The sequence below is a fragment of the Engystomops pustulosus genome, chromosome 2 (assembly GCF_040894005.1).
Source record: "Engystomops pustulosus chromosome 2, aEngPut4.maternal, whole genome shotgun sequence".
NCBI classification, from domain to species: Eukaryota; Metazoa; Chordata; class Amphibia; order Anura; family Leptodactylidae; genus Engystomops; species Engystomops pustulosus.
This window is the reverse complement of record NC_092412.1, coordinates 40,652,772-40,666,793: the sequence shown is the minus strand read 5'-3', so window position 1 is coordinate 40,666,793 and position 14,022 is coordinate 40,652,772.

Sequence of the window (14,022 nt, the reverse complement as noted above, 5' to 3'; positions counted from 1 at the left end):
TGAACACTTTCATAGCTTTTTTTTCGAGAAAAAAAAATTCACTTCAAGTTTTTCCCTCTAACTGGGCCATCGATAAAAGTCCCAGTTAGGCCTCAGTCACACGTACCGCTAGGCGTCCGTTCATAACGTGACGCTAGCGCACAGGGGGGGGGGGCGGTCCTCGGCCCGAACGCACATGTGTTTCCAGAGAACCGCATGCAATCGCCTTATCAATTGCATGCATTTCCCTGGAAACGCATGTGCGTTCCGGCCGAGGACCTCCCCCTGTGCGCTAGCGTCGCGTTATGAACGGATGCCTAACGGTATGTGTGACCACAGCTTTACAAAGGAAAACGACCTCCTGTGGAGGCAAATGTCTGGGGTAGTGTTCTACTGCAGCTCTGAGTAACCCTTGCAGATCCAGCGATAATGTAAAAGCTGAGGCCCAAGGAGCTGCATAGCGCTATTTTAGTGCTATGCGGTTAGGAAAGGAGAAGGCAGAAAAAGTGGTAATAAACCACTTCTGCCTTATCCCCAGGGTCTCAGGCTGTCAGAAACCCAGTTCTGCTCCCCTGCAATCAGCACAGGCAAAATGACAGCAACACTAAAAGGTGTCGCTGCAGACACGGACCAGCACTGCCCGCCATCAAGAGACAGTGAATGGTTAGTATTGAATTAACCAATTATTATTAACCAATTGCATACCACTCAACTGGTGGTTGGGAAAGGGTAAAGCATAGATAATAAGTCTCTGATTATTGGGATACCCATATACCGCCAATCACATACCTCCCAACATTTGGGAAAAGGAAAGAGGGACAAAATGGCGGCACGCGTAGCGTGCCGCGGCGATACCCCTAAGCCACACCCCCAATCACTCCCTGGCCACGCCCCAAATTTTAACCATATTAAAAATAATAAAAATCATAATTTAAAAAAAAAAAAAAATTATCCTCATTGGGATTTGAACCCAGAACCTGCAGTGTCCATGTACAATAATAACACAGCGCCTCAACCCACTGAGCTATAACCTCAGTGATTAACAAGTGGAGAATTTTGGTAACTAAGAACTATGACTACTGTTACACTGTGACACAGATTTAATGCCTTGGTATATAGGGAGGGATCTTCTCAGATTATTGTAATTATTGAGACTATTATTATTATTATTATTATTATTGAGATGATTATTATTATTTTTACCATTATTAATAATCATCTCCATAATAATAAAATTTATAATAATAATAATAATAATAGTCTGAATAATTACAATAATAATCTGTGAGAAGATCCCTCTCTATATATCAGTGCATTAGTCTGTGTCACAGTGTAAATGGCTGATAACATGTCTTACTTACCAGAAATCCTCAGTTCTGTATCACTGGGCTTATAGCTCAGTTAGTTAAGCTCCTGTCTGCAGTGCACAGGGTCCCAGGTTCGAATCTCAGCCTGGCCAAAACTTTATTTAATTTAATTATATAAAGAGCTTGTGTCTGGGGAAGACCTGGAGACCATATATGGACAGATAGAGATCTGAGCTGATGACGTGGTCCCTGCTCTCCGGCTGAGCCGACACTTCTCTGAAAAGGATTCCCTGCCCGATGTCTGCTCTGGGGAACCCTAGGAGATGCAGCGACCATATATGGACAGATCTGAAGCTGATGACGTGGTCCCTGCTCTGCGCTAAGCCCGACACTTCTCTGAAAAGGATTCCCTCCCGATGTCTGTAGCAGCCATTCTGTACTGTGAGTTCAGACTTTCAAAGTATTTACTATGCGGACACAGCGCCGGGACAAAGCGGGACCTGGGGGGAAAATTCGTGACAATATCATAGCTGCCCGGGACGCGGGGCAGGGGTACGAAAAGCGGGAAAGTCCCGGCAAAATCGGGACGGTTGGGAGCTATGCAATCAGGAGATCAGGACCTTTGTGTCTTGTATGGATTAAGTAAGGGTGATGGCACATGTGGCGTCTTGGGCCCGTTTTTAAGCAGTCCGTCAAAAAACGCATGCATTAAAAAGCGCATGCGTTTTTGACAGGTTTGACAAATTATCTTAATTGAAACTGGTCAAAAACGGACTGCTTAAAAACGGGCCAAAACCATGTTCAAAACGCCACGTGTGCCATCACCCTAATGGACACACATGAACTCTCAGCCTCTCCATATAATCTCTGTGGCACTGCCAAAGGTAACGCGGTGAGAACCTAAAGGGCACGTTCACACATTGCGTTTTGACCTGCGTTTTCATTGCATTTGAAACGCATATACAACAGCTGAGGAGAGGTGATTTGCCTAATTACAGCACTGTAAACGTTTCCGTTTACAAAACGCATCGTAAACGCGATGTTAACGCATGCGTTAACAAAGCGTTAACGCATGCGTTTTGTTAACGCATGCATTAACATTGCGTTTACAAACGTAAACGGTAATGTAATTAGGCAAATTACCTCACATCAGCTGTTGTATATGCGTTTCAAACGCAATGAAAACGCAACCAAAACGCAACGTGTGAATGCGCCCAAAGGGGTTTATCAAGTTTGCAAATTGACTACTGCGGCCATGCAGTAAAGTATTAGCATCATTGCGTATCAGGTGTTGTGGCAGGGGATAGTTGGGCCACAACAGTTTTTATTTTATTTTCACCTATAAGGGCAAATTCACACATCCAGGTTTTAAGATGCAGTTTTCAATCTCCAAACCAGGAGTGAAGTGAAAAAAAGGGGTTGTACCTTTTGATTTCCAAACCTGCATCTGAAAAACTGAAAATATGAAGGCAGGCAAAGGAAAAATAGAGTTTCCTATTCACGCTGCAAAGCTGAGCTGTGTGTGCTAGGACCCAGCAGTTCCTGCAGTTATGGGGCTCTCAAGTAGGAAGCGGTGCTGCAGCTTCCTACACTGTGTACACAATGCTAATTGGGTCCATTGTTTACAATGATCAGGAAGGCAGGAACACTAAGAAACTGTGCTGAATGAGGCAGACGTGAATGACCCATCTCAGTACTGCTACACCATCTCAGTACTGCAGCAGCATCTGCTGTGATGTTGCAGAGTTATTTGCTTACAAACTTGTCCTTTACAGGCACTACTAGTACTATAAGCATAAATAGCACATACTTACCTCTCAGATTTTGTAGCAGAGAAAGAGGGACAAAAGTTGCCCCTACTTAGTATAATTTCCCTCTTAGTTCCATACATCTGCCCCTTACATTGTGTCCCGCCAGCTCCCTTTCACTTTGTAGCCTCTCTGATATTGTGCCCCCAGTTCCCCCTCTTATTAAAGTCCCCTCTTATTGTGCCCCCAACTGCCCCTTGTTATTGTGCCCCCTGTTATTGTGCACCCAGCAGCTCCCCCACATATTGTACCCCCCTCTTACTGTATCTCCCAGCAGCTCCCCCTCATATTGTGCCCCCTATAATATCCCACCCTTATTTGCCCCCCCCCCCAACAGTTCCCCTGTTTATTTTGCTTCCCTAGCAGCCCCATTCTTACTCTACCTCCCAGCAGCTCCACCTCATGTTTTGTCTCCCCAGCAGCTCCCCCTCATATTGTGTCCCCAGCAGCTTTCCACTTATTTTGCACCCCCCCCCCCGCAGCTACCCCTTAGTTTCCTATCTTATTTGCCTTCCCCAGAAGCACCCCCTTGTTTTGTACCCCCTTCTTATTGTGCCCCCAGCAGCTCCAACTCTCAATTTGGCACCAGCAGCTCCCCCTCTAACAGTAAAATAATAAACACATATATTCGACTTTTGCCCTTCTCCTGCAGCAGCTCCTCTGTATGTAGCTCTGAAGCCTGCAGGCAGATAACATCACATCTGTTTTGCTACAGACACATGAGGAGCAGAAGGACAGGCAGCTGCCAGCTCTCTGCATTATCACTGTAGTCAGTCCCACACAAACACCTCCAGCCAGGTGGAACAGAATCCAAAAAACCGGACTGTCCCACTGGATCTGGGATGGTTCGGAGGTATGGAAAACATACCACACATGGACACCCATATGCCAACATTCACCACACACATGAACACACTCAATATATTGTGCGGCCAGGGAGGACAGACTCCAAAAAACGGGACTGTCCCACTGGATCTGAATTGGCTGGAAGGTGTGACAGACTTATCCACATTCACCAAACATGGAGACACTTATACCAACATTCACCACACTCATGGAGACACTAAAACCAACATTCACCACACATGGACACACTAATACCAACATCCACCACACAAATGGACAACCTCATACCAACATTCATCACACATGGACACCCTCATACCAACATTTACCACACAATTACCAATGTTCACCACACACACGGACAACCTCATACTAACATTCAACACAGAAATGGACACCCTCATACCAACATTCACCACACACATGGACACACTCATACCAACATTCACCACACACATGGACACACTCATACCAACATTCACCACATAATTACCAAGGTTCACCATACACATGGATATACTCATACAGACATTCACCACACCCATGGAAACACTCATACCAACATTCACCACACACGGACACCCTCGTACCAATATTTACCACACAATTACCAATGTCCACCACACACATGGCGACACTCATACAAACATTCACTACACACATGGCCACGCTCATACCAACAACATTTACCATACACATGGACACCCTCGTACCAATATTCACCATACACCTCCATTGTACATTTAATCATGCACACATTCCCTCACTGACATGGATGCACTGATACACACATATTTTCTTTAGAAAATGGTCAATGAGGGATGTGCAGAGGAGTTTTTTTAATTTCAGTAGAGCGTTTTTCTATATTTCTCTATTAGTGTCTTAGTAATGGCGGTATCTTGGAGATAGCGGTATCTTGGAGATAGCATGTTTAGAGCTTACTGTAAATTCAAAGATTGTAGGGTTGGGTCACGCCTACTCCATAGGGAATCCCTGGTAATTTTAAAGTAAGACAAAATTGCATGGCTCCCATCTGTGTACTTTTATAAACTAATTTTTCACTTACCACCAGGCTAGGTGACAAAGACCAGAAAAATTGCCTAGATGCAAAAGCAGAAGCAAGCTTATTTCATTGATAAAATAGGAGTATTTTCCATAAGCTTTGTATTATTGTAGATAAATGTACACATCATGGAGGATTCCTTTGTATTATATGGATGAGAGAAAATTAGCACAAGGTAGTACCTAGAAATGTAGTACAAGTATTAGGATTGTACTGTGCCAAATGAAGCAACCAGTCCTAATATGTAGTGCTAATATATGCTGGGTAGAAATGTGCCCATACTGTATTTAGACAGAAACACATGTCAGGTAAAAACATAAAATCATGAAATTATGCATCTCATATTCCTCCTTTTACTGGTTAATATTTTAGAGCTCCTGACACTCAACTTTGTCTCTAGCATGATAGACAATGGTAAGGGACAATAATGTTGTCAGAAGGAGGGGGGATACTACTGCTATTGGCAGACAGGGCCGGTGGCAGAACTGGGCATACCTGGGCAAGTGTCGGGGCCCAGAGCTGCTGGGGGGCCCACATAAGGCAGTATATTTGAAATCCATGGGGATGAGAGGGATTGTATTTAATGAATCCATAGGGGGTGAAGGGGGCTTTATATAAAATAACCATGAGGGGGCTGTTTGGGATGATAAACTAGGGAATATTTTAGGGAACAAGAGACTGTTTTAGTTCCTGAATTTTTAATGCTGCCACAGAAGTTCACTGCAAAGGGGCCCACTGAGGCTCTGTCGCCCAGGGGCCTACTGAAACCTGGAACCGACCCTGTTGGCAGCCTTAGGAGAGTACTGTGGTCAGTGTAAAAATGTTTTTGTAAACGGGGCACATATTTGTTGTGGTGCTGCTGGGGAGATATTTTATACTGTAATGTGTTATCCGCTTTGACACTTCAAGGTTGTTATTATGTGCGGCGGCTGGTGTATTTGGCTGACATTTTGTCATATTTTGTGCTACATTTAAATATTTGTAAAGTGTTCTTGTTTGCTTTTCCCTGCAGTGTTTGGTGCTTTGGCGTGATATTTAGTGCTGCTCTCTAGTATTTGATATTTGGTTTGTATATTGAGCTGAACTAAAAATATTTGTTGCTACAGTGCTGGCTTTAGGACTAAATGTTGTTTCATTATGCTGCTGTGGTGGTAGTGAATACTACACTGTCATTATGTACTTCTAGGGTGGTATCTTGTTCTGCATCACTGCATTTTTTGTTACATTTTGTACTACACTGCTTTATTTGTTAGATGCTTCTGGGGTGGCATGTTGTGTTACACTGTTGTGCTTTACGGTCACTCACAGTTTTTTTTGTCCCTGAAAAGTTGTACCTCTCCTTACAGCAACAGTATTCCAGTTTCATTTAATATCTTGTGTTGTTTCAGTAAAACTTGCAATATGGGATGTAATTGTATGGGGCCAGGTTGGGTTTATGGGTCAGCTTTGCCTTTCAATGCCAAACCAGCCCTGATGTCAAGTACTTCCTGATACACATTGAAAAGAAGGAGTGCACTGGGAACACCCACTGGAGCCTCTCTGGCTCATTAGAATAATTATAAAAGTTAATTTTAGAAGGAAGGAGGCCATGGATAACAAATATAAGAAGATTATCACACATTCACTGCATAGATCCAATGCATAGAATGGTGTGAGCCATTATTCAATAGCTAAAAAATTCCTGTCCAATTTGATCATTTCCCTTCACTTGCTCTCCCTGACTTCTCTTATGTGACAGAAGTCCTGTCATAAGTGATTGAGAAAGTAGTTCTGCTATATTATGGGTGACATTTATCAGTAATGATAAAGCTCAGCTTTCATTTTACAAAAATCTGTGGGAAAATAAAGCTGAGCTCTGATTGGTTGCCAATTCTGATAAATTTCCCCCTATGGGACCAATATGTAAACCAGAACCTGTCAGGGTGATTTAGGACAGTAAACCAACTACACTTTCTTATGGATCTGTGGCTTAGTGTCCCAAATATTGTTATATTTCTGTCCATGACCATTAAAAAATGTTTATACTTACTAGAAATGAATCCAATAAGGTACATCTCACTCATCACTGTTGCTTTGGACGCCTGTGTAGTACACCTTTGCTTCATTGCGCATGAACTGTATATACAGCACATGCACAGAAAAGCTAAGATGTACTACACCGGCTTCATTAAATCAAAGTGCAGGCTAAACCTCAGAAAAAGGCTGAAAAGTTGCAATTTTCCACAGCATTTTTCATATATAGCAACTTTTTAATGCCTATAGGCCGACAAACAAGGAATACGTACTACAAAGTAAAACATTAATTTTTTTTTTTTTAAATCAGGTAACTTTTATTAAAGCATATGTGTATTACAGTAGACATATACGAATGGCACCAGTTCAACTGTAAATATAAAGCATTAATTCTGAACATATGAACATTCCCCCCCCCCCAACTCCCCCCTCCCAGGTCTGGCTGTACCATGTTCCTCAAGAGGTATTCCGTATTCTATCTCCCAAAGAGCTATCTCCTTTCTAACCTCAGTTCACCTTTTCCCTCCCAATTTCATCTATCCTACAGGGCATACTCTTTGCCATCTCCGGATCAGATCTTCTGTTCCCATTCCTGGGCATTCCAGCCATTTTTTCCATTGTTTCCCGAACTTCTTAACTGCATCTCTCTTTAGATATACTCCCAATTCCATCTTAATTGTAGTATTCAGCGAGCTTTTGATTTCTGACATCCTCAGGGGATCAGCATCTAACCAGTGCCTTGCAATGGTCTTACGTACTTGGTACAACACCTTAGCCACTGCCGTCTGTTCTGCCCTAGTGACATCTACCTCACCCACGAATCCCAATACACACACTTTAGGATCTTGCTGAATTTGAACGCCATAAACCTTTTGTATTAACCGCTGGATTTCGTTCCACAACCCCCTTAACTCCGGGCATGTCCAGAACATATGTAGTATGTCCGCCCCCTCAGCTAGGCATCGTGGGCATTTTGAGTCCGCCTTCAATCCCATCTTATACAACACTAACGGGGTTCTATATGCCCTGTGTAAAAGAAAAAGTTGGGACCGCCTCTGTGCTACATTCAAGGATATTTTATGCAGCGATTCTAAAATCTCCTCCCATTCATCATCCGGCAATTCCCCGACCTCAAGGTCCCATTTCCTCTTTGTTGTGTTCATCAAATCACCCAGCCGTTTATCCAATATCGCCCCATACAGTATCGATATAAGGTTCCGCATATTCTGGGCTTGTACTACCCCTGTCATAACCCCCAGTGACGAAATCTCAATCTCCTCAGATCCAAACTGCGCCTGCAAGCCATGTCTCAACTGCAAATATTGATAAAACATACTCCTGGGCACCTCAAATTCCTCCTCCAGTTGACTAAAAGATTTAAGGTTGGATCCGTCATATACCTGGCTTAAATATTTTACCCCCTTCTGTTTCCACCTTTGAGTATTATCCAGCATGTACACCTCCCCCAGATATGGATTATCCCATAGCGGAGTATATTTTGTCCAAGATCCTATCCCCATTATCTGTTTGTAGACCTTCCAGATTTTTTGCATCAATACTAGTGTTGGGTAACGACTCCCTTTATTCCCCAATTTACCTGCCTCTAATACAGCCACTGGATCCAACGCTCCCCCATAATGCCTAACTACCACCGGGCACCAGGACTCCTCACCCGGTCTCTCCCATCCTCCGAAGTGCTGGCATTGGGCTGCCATATAATATGCCCACGCATCCGGGACTGCCAACCCCCCTCTATGCTTAGGTAGTTGCAATTTCTCTAATTTTATTCTAGGCACACCCTGCTTCCAAATTAAATCCCGAAACAGGCTATGAATCTTTTTGAACCAAACTTTCGGTATCCACACCGGAGCATTATGTAAAATATATAAAAATTGTGGCATTAAGATCATCTTAATTAAATTTGCCCGACCTAGGGCCGATATAGGTAATTTATTCCATACCTGGACCCTAGAGCGTGCCTCCTTTAGCAGTGGCACTAAATTCAACTCAACGTAATCCGGTATGTTCCTAGTAACCCGGATTCCCAAATATTTAAATTCCTCCACCACTGGAATTTCCCCCACCTGCAACAGTTCTGGACGGTTGCTGGACAGAGGAAGCAACGCCGACTTCGGCCAATTAATCCGGATACCGGAGAAACTCCCAAAGTGCTCCAGCACCTCCATTATTATTGGCATTGCAGTCTGCGCCTCCTCCAAGAATAAAAGGACATCGTCCGCATACAGTGCAATCCTTTCTTCCCCCCCTGTATAACTGAACCCTTTCAAGGCCGGATGTTGTCGGACTATACAAGCCAGGGGCTCCATAGCGAGAGCAAACAAAAGGGGCGACAGGGGGCACCCCTGCCTTGTACCTCTCTGTAACTGAAACTGTTCCGAGACCCCCCCGTTCGCCCTCACATTTGCCACCGGTGATTTATATAGCAACCGGACCCACTGTATGAAATTGGGACCAAACCCTAGCTTTTCTAATACTGCCCATAAATACTCCCATTCTATACTATCAAAAGCCTTGGCGGCATCTAATGACACCACCGCAGCTCTATCCTTATCACCCTCAACAGCCTGTAAATTCAAAAATAATCTCCGGAGATTTAACGCCGTTGATTTGGAGGGAATAAACCCTGACTGATCCCTGTGTACCACAGACCCTACTACTATACCCAACCTGTTCGCCAGTACCTTGGCTAGCAATTTAACATCTGCCGTCAAAAGAGAGATCGGCCTGTATGATTCTGGCAGTTTTGTATCCTTTCCCTCTTTAAGGATCATCACTATCAGTGCCTCATAACAGGAGGCTGGCAGGCTACCCTGCTCCATACTGTCTTTCAGCGTTTCTAACCATTGCGGTAGTAGTATCTCCCCAAACTCCTTAAACACTTCTATGGGGAGGCCATCCATTCCTGGCGCCTTGTCATTGGCCATACTCCCCATTGCCTGTTCCAACTCCTCTAGAGTTATTGGGCTTTCCAACATTTCCCTTGCCTCTGCATTTAGCCTGGGCATGCGCACCTCTCCCAAATAAGAATCCAGTTGTTCCCTAGAATACAGTTGTTTATAATAAGTACACAGTACCTCTAATATCCCTTCCGCATTTGTCACTTCCCTCCCTTCAACATTCTGTAATGCATATATATATGAGTTAGTTCTCCGGGCATTTGCCATCCTAGCTAACAATTTCCCCGTTTGTTCCCCCTCGGCATAGAATTGTTCTTTTAGAAACATAAGCTTGTTCTCTGCCTGTTCCAGCATATGCTCTTTCAACTGTTTTTGCGCTGCTATCCACCTCTCCTCCGTCTCTCGTGTGCCACTGCGAACATGCCGTTCCTCTGCTTCCCTCACTCTATACTGTAGCTCCACTCCAATCCCTCTAGATTTAGTTTTAACCTTTTTTATTTCTCTCGCCAAAGCCCCTTGCAGGAACATTTTCATGGCATCCCATAAAACCACTCTAGACACAGATCCCTCATTATATTCCAGATATTCCTTCAAGCGGTCCTTTACCGTCATCCCATCTATCAACCGCAGCCAAAACGCATTCATGCGCCACCCACCCTTAATACGTCCCCTCCCCCCACAGTTTACTGTCAGTAAGATAGGGGAGTGATCCGACAAAGCCCGTGGCAGGTACTGAACGTCCACCACAGCTGATATTGCCCTATCCGTACCCAAAACCATATCTATACGGGATAAGGAGCCATATGTAGATGAAACACATGAAAATTGGCGTACTTCTTCATTGCGCTCCCTCCACAGGTCATGAAGGCCTATTTCTTCACACCACTTCCCCAGGGATGTTAAATTGTTCATTCCTCCACCCCCTCCATTATTTAATCTGTCCTTCCCTTCACATAGTACTTTATTAAAATCCCCCATAATTAGCCAGGGTACATCCGGCAACACTTCTAGTTTCTTCAGCAGCTCTCGCAACGGCACACAAGAATACGGCGGCGGAATATATAATACCACCACTACGCATTCCCAATGGTATACTCGGCAATGTACCACCACAAACCTCCCTTCTGAATCAGAATAGGAAGAATAAAGTATAAACGGAAGTGATTTAGCTATCAACAAGCTTACCCCCCTAGAATATGTAGTATGGAAAGCGTGGAAACTATGCCCCACCCACGCCCTATGTAGCAAGGATACCGTATCTCTTGTCAAGTGGGTTTCCTGCAATCCTACCATCGTTGCAGCATTATTCCTTATATAGTCAAATATGGCCCTCCTTTTCTTAGAGCATCCCATGCCCCGGACATTCCAGGACAACCCCTTAAAGCTCTCCGCCATCATACCACATTGCCCAACTACTCCCCTCTCTATTTCCCTTAAGTGAATAGCTCCTGCTCCACCTGTCCAGCCAGACCAACCTCGAGCCCTCCCCCCATCCCAACCCTCCAACTCCCCCAACGTAAACATTTCTTCCCTCCAAAGAGGAACGGGGCAAACATTTAGCATCCTAGCACATATATGCATGGTACATTGATATCCCAATCCCAGCACACTTTTCCTCCACATTCTCCCAGAGAGTGTGTATTCCTTCCCAAACACTCCGCCGCCTCTGTTGTTATACATTGCCGCTCCGCCACCTCGCCACATTTTATGTAGCTCCCACCTGCGCTACTACCAGGGCAGCAGCATCCCTTAGACATATTGACCAGGCAACTAACAAAGGTCCCCCCCCCCCTCCCCGTGTTAAGACATTAAACTTATAACAAGGATATATAGAAAACTCTTAGCAAAGTTCACTTCAGTGGACTTCCATTCCGCCTCTTGCAGCCCAAACAGCCGGTCAGTCCCCTCCTGGGTCTTCAGGACGTCCCCTCAATCGGGCCTCATGAGTGTCCAGCCACTGTAACGCCGCTCTTGGTGTATCAAAAAAATGAGTGGTTCCAAGGGCCACTACTCGCAACCTTGCCGGAGGGTGGCACGGTGGCTGAGTGAGTAGCACATCTGCCTTGCAGCACTGGGGTCCTGGGTTCGAATCCCACCCAGGTCAACATCTGCAAAGAGTTTGTATGTTCTCTCCGTGTTTGCGTGGGTTTCCTCCGGGTACTCCGGTTTCCTCCCACACTTCAAAACATACTGTTAGGCTGTTTAGATTGTGAGCCCCATGGGGACAGGGACCAATTTGACATGCTTGTGCAGCGCTGCGTAATCTGTGTGCGCTATATAAATAAAGAATTATTATTATTATTATTATTATTATTATTACTACAACATAGAATATACAACATCCAAAGCCCTCAGTCGCCGTTTAATGTCCAAGAATTGCATCCGCTTCTTTTGGACTTCAGCTGAAAAATCTTGATAGAAGGCCACTCTTACTCCATTTACCAGGATATCATTCCTATCTCGTGCCATACGTAAGATCCGGTCCCGGTCTTTAAAATGCAGCAGCTTGATGAGTACAGGTCGCGGCGGTCTGCCAGGCTGTAGTGGTCTTGTAGGTACCCTATGGGCCCGTTCTACCGCTAATAGGGGAGTTAAGTTCTCTCTTCCAAAGGTCTCCCCAAGCCACTTTTCAAAATACTCATCCGGATTCTGACCTTCTACCTTCTCCGGCATTCCAACTATCCTCACATTGTTGCGGCGCAACCGATTTTCCAGATCATCAGCTTTTGCTTGTAAGGTTATCACGGCCTGGGATTGCTCTCTTACTTCCTGCCGCAAAGGGGGTATTACTCCCTCCACCTCTCCAATTCTGGCCTCCACCACAGTTGTTCTTTCTGCAACTTTATGGATATCTTGCCGCATCAGCAGAATGTCCTCTTTCAGGCTATCCACGCGGCCTGTCAATTTCAGCAGTGTAGATGTATTATGTTGCACTGCCCTAAGGATATCTGCTAATGTGGGTTCAGCCTCAATATCAGAATCTTGGGGATCATCTTCCTCTTCCTGCCCTTCTGTGGGTGCTTTCCCTGCATCCTCCTCCTCTGACAGTGAGTCCTGCAGGACTTCATATCTGGAGCCTGGAGACTTACTTGGGGTCCCTTTTTGGGACATGCTGCTGCTGCCACCCCTTCTCTTCTCCGTTCCTGGAGTAGCCCGTGCGAAGCCGCTCAATCTGGCAGCGGTCTCCGCCCGCAGTGGCCGCTCCATGCGCTCCCCCTGTGTGTTCCGGGCGCCATCTTGGGAGCTGCGCTCCACGTGCTTCTCCCCGGGCTTGTTGCGCCTGCCGCCCGGCATTGTGTGATTAGAGCGGTCTGTCGCTTCACTGCTGCGGCTCTCCCCGATGTCACAGCCGCTTCTCCGGGTCCTGGCACGTTACAGGTGAGTGCCACAGGATAGTATCAGGATTCGGGTAGCGGAGCTCTGGCGCCGTGCTGCCTACTCCATTCCCCGCTAGGCCACGCCCCCTAAAACATTAATTTTTACTATAGAAATTATCTCCTCATATGCAAATCTATTCCCAAAAATGTATTAATGCAATTTATTAATACTGTCTAAAAGTTGAAAAGTTCAACATTCCCACTAGACAGTCCCTCCCTGTCCCCATCTAAGTCTAGGCTAACTTTACACCTTTCACTACCCTAGTTCATGCCCAAAATATGCAAAAATTTTGCATTGTCTAAAAGTACAGGCGGTCCCCAACCAAAGGACACTCAACTTACAGAAAACCCATAATTATAGATGGACCTCTCTGCCCACTGTGACCAAGTGCAACATAAGCCATAGATTTGCCACATACATGTAGTTCATGTCTCTAGAAGCGTCTTTAGTAAATGTGGCAGACAGCATTTTAGACACTTTATTTTACCACAAATTGTGACACATTTCTGACTGGTAACTATGTCCCAGTGTTGTAACTTTGGGCACTAAGGCCCCTTTCACACTTGCGTTTTTCACGCGTGTTTTCTGCGTGTGCTTTTGACGCGCAGAACTTGCATTGCACTCTGACCCATTGTAATCAATGGGTCTTTTCAGACTTGCATTTTTTTTAACGCGTGTTTAAATCTCGACATGCTCTACTTTTGCAAGTC